The following is a 3,656-nucleotide window of genomic DNA, read 5'->3' as shown; positions in this document are numbered from 1 at the left end:
TATATATATATATATGTATATGCATATTATTTTTCCTGGCTTTGAAATATTTCTTTATTGGTAGCACTGTTCTCATAATCACATGCTTAGAATGTATAGAATTAGGGACTAAGAGCTTGAATGGTAATTTAAAATAATATTTAAGTTCTGTTGCTGACATTGATTTGTCAAGGCAATAATTTTCAATGGCTGCACAAGTTCTCTTTTTTTCCTTTTATTGCATTAATACTACAGCAAACCCAATGGAATAAATTCTGTCTTGTAGCCAATGGAATAAAACCAGCACAGTGTTGATAGATAATTATTTAAGTGCCAAATAGTAGGGAATATGTTCTAAAAGTGTCTAAGAAGCTCTATTAGGAGTCAGGAGGATAGACACATGATAAAGGAGAGCCTAGGAAAGGGAATGCTTATTTCATAGTTACACACTGAGCAATATCTCCGTGCTTAATTTCTTTAAAGCAAGTTATACACACCAAGAAAACAAGCAGTTAAATCTAAAAAATGGAGATGGGACTATAGAGACAAGAATAGCGATGGCATAGGGCTTCTCCTTGCACTTGCTCTGTCAGGTTCAGGAAATCCTGAGTCCCTTTCTGTAGAACCACTACAAAAGACTTGGACAATGTTGCTTTTCTCTTCTCTAGACCTTTCCTGTGTCTGTCATTTAGATAGCTGGTAGCTGGGTAGACATGGGAAAGTGTCTGTGGAACACCAGTTCGATCCCGGGCTGCATCAAAAGAAGTGTGACCAGCAGACCGAGAGATGTGATTCTTCCTCTCTGCCCAGCTCTGATGAGAAGCCACCTGGAGTACAGCATTCAGCTGTGGAGCCCTCCACACAAAAGGAATGTGGACCTGTTAGAGCAGGTCCAGAGGGCCACAAAAATGGTTGAAGGGCTGGAGTGTCTCTCCTACAAGGACAGCCTGAGAGAGTAAGGGTTGTTCAGTTTGGAGAAGAGAAGTCTCTGGGGAGACCTTCCACTACCTGAAGGGTGCCTACAGAAAAGCTGGGGAGGGACTGTTTACAAAGGCATGTAGTGATAGGACAAGCGACAATGTTTTTAAAGTAGAGCAGGGTGGATTTAGATTAAATGTTGGGAAGAAGTTCTTACCGTGAGGGTGGTGAAACATTGGAACACGTTGCCCAGAGAGGTGGTGGAGGCTCCGGTCCTGGAGACATTCAAGGTCAGGCTTGCTGGGGCTCTGAGCAACCTGATCTAGTTAAAGATGTCCCTGCTCACTGCAGGGGGGTTGGACTAGATGATCTTTAAGGGGCCCTTCCAGCCCAACACATTCTATGATTCTGTGATAGGGGGCCGGTTAGCTCAGTCAGTTGAGTGTAGCGCTAGCAACGCTAAGGTCGTGGGTTCGATTCCCATTCGGTCCCCATGTGTTGCCTGATCTAGTCGACAGGTGGCGTCCCTGGTGGCAGGGAGGCTGGATTAAAATGACCTCTAAGGTCCCTTCCAACTGAGGCCATTCTGTGATTCTATGAAGAGGAAGGAAGCCTTTGCTTCCCACAGGTGCAGTTCTAAAGACAGATGACCCCTACCAAAGGCTGCAGCTGCCACCTCCTCCTTGCGGCCTCAGGACATGCAAGTTTTCTTGAGCTGCCACTGGACCCCTCCATGAGCCAATTTAAATCATTTAGCAGAGAAGAAAGCTTGCAATGGCAGCAAGTGATTTTATGTTGGATTTACAAATTGCATTCTTTCATGGGAGAACCCTGAGTGCAGGAGAATTGACACAAAAGACAGGACCACAGCATGTGCATGGAAGTGGAGAGAGGAGCATGGTCAGGTAGCACAAGGTGAACAAAGTAATGGAGGAGATCACGGAATAAAGGAGGAGGGGAGAGGATGCAAGAGGAGGAGAGGTCGTGAGACCTAGTGATGAGCAGATTTTAGTGTGATAACTACTAAGCAGGTCATCAGAGGTGAGCACAAGGTCAGTATCATCAGAAATGTGACTTTACTGCCTTTGCTTATCAGTGTCCCTAATATCCCAAATGCTCCCTCACCTTTACTAATGACAGGACTGGTCACACACCTGTGTATCTGGCCTGCATAGAATAAGTTTATGTCTCAGGATTTGAGCCAGGCACCCGCTTCAGTGTTTTCTGGTGGTGTTAGAGCCTTCTTTGCCTGTCCACATGCAGTGAATTATAGCTTCTCATTAAGAAGATTTATACCATGTGGCACAGCTCACTACTAACCATGACTGGCTGCTGCAGAATCTGTTTGTAATTTCACATATACGATGAAAGACGAAGTTACAAAGCTTGACTCGGGCTGGCAGGAAGCGTTTTAGGGCAGACTTCAGGAGCAAGAGCTGCTTACATTTCCGTTGCCATCAGAAATTGGCTTCCCCGTAAGCATTCTAGCTGCTGTTGCTTCCGTGTAAACATTCTACCTGCTATCGTACAGATGGAGAAAGGCAGCTCCGAACATGCTTTAGAGGAAATGTTCAGGAGAAACTACAGTCAGAACCAGCTTTCAAGAGAAGGCTGTGGGCTCCAACTAAACAAAGGCACTTTCCTAGAGAACCTTTTGAGCACAAGATGCTTTGGACAAAGCCCTCTCCTTGGTGTTTCTTATTAACTGGCTGTAGGTGGCTTCTCATCAAGCTGGTTTCCTGCAGACAGCCCCTGTTCACCACAAAACCTGACTTTAATCCTAGTCCTAGCCACCTTATTTCCCTGACTTGGAGTGAAGGAATTCTTACTTGCAGTTCTGGTTTTCAGAACCTTTTCTGAGCTTCTGAGCATACCAAGACTGCATGGTAAGTCTTTTGTTTTTGCTGTAGGACCAAAGCCTCCAAAGTCTCCATCTATAGCACCAAACCAAACAGTTGCAGGGTGTGTCCCCAGACGCTGTAGCTTCACTGCCAGTGGCTGCTGGTTTTGACCCAGGCTGCTCATCAGTCTTCCAAACATAGGCCTTGGGCATGGATCAGAAGTTAGTATGGTATTGGATCATTTCTGGTAGAAAAATGGCTTCTGATTTTGAAGGGTAAGGTGATTTTATGTTATGAACATGGGCTGTACTCTTCCAGTTAACTTCAGCCCAGCCACGGAGCTGTGCTAGGCTTGATTAGCTTGCTAGCAGAGACACAGGAAAAGAATTGATTGCGTATTTGACTTTCTGTGGTAACACACAGTGTTTAGTATAAGTGCTTAATTTGGATAGAACCAAGGCTAAATAAAGGTCCCTTGTGCATAAAGTCTATCTCCCTCAAGGTTTTGTTTCAGAAGACTCACGCTGATAGTATCTTATGTTGCTGCCCTGTGCATTAAAAGGGACATTTTTTAATTGACCTGATAATACAATTAAGCAAAAAGTTTCATGCTGGCAAAGCACATTTTGGGGTTGTTTTGTTTTTTCCTGACAGCCATTCAGAACAGAAGATGCTAAAGCTCTCCTTTCTTTTTCATTGGGAAGAAGAAACATCATTTAATTATTTTTTAAATTCACTTTGTTGTCCTTAATGCCAGTTCTGACTTTAAAGTCGATGTCCTCCGTAAGATTTTGGTAATGATTTTTTTTTATGCAACCACTTCTTTAGACTGTACTTCTTTTTAATTGACTTGCTGAACTTTCTTCCAACAGCTTCTTTTCTTCTTCCTTTCTTTTGGAATTCAGAGAAGGCAATTTG

The 3,656-nt window shown here is 43.7% G+C and overlaps 1 non-coding gene across 1 annotated transcript; it reads left to right on the top strand.

The window, feature by feature from the left end:
• Positions 1 to 1,315: 1,315 nt before the first annotated feature.
• On the top strand, positions 1,316 to 1,389 carry TRNAA-AGC. Its single transcript has one exon. It is a non-coding gene; the product is annotated as a tRNA-Ala (tRNA).
• The last annotated feature ends 2,267 nt before the right edge of the window (positions 1,390 to 3,656 follow it).

The sequence above is a fragment of the Apaloderma vittatum genome, unplaced genomic scaffold, assembly GCF_000703405.1.
Source record: "Apaloderma vittatum isolate BGI_N311 unplaced genomic scaffold, ASM70340v1 scaffold21501, whole genome shotgun sequence".
Classification (NCBI taxonomy): Eukaryota; Metazoa; Chordata; class Aves; order Trogoniformes; family Trogonidae; genus Apaloderma; species Apaloderma vittatum.
Note: the sequence above shows the minus strand (reverse complement) of the source record. Positions and strands in the feature narration are given on the sequence as shown.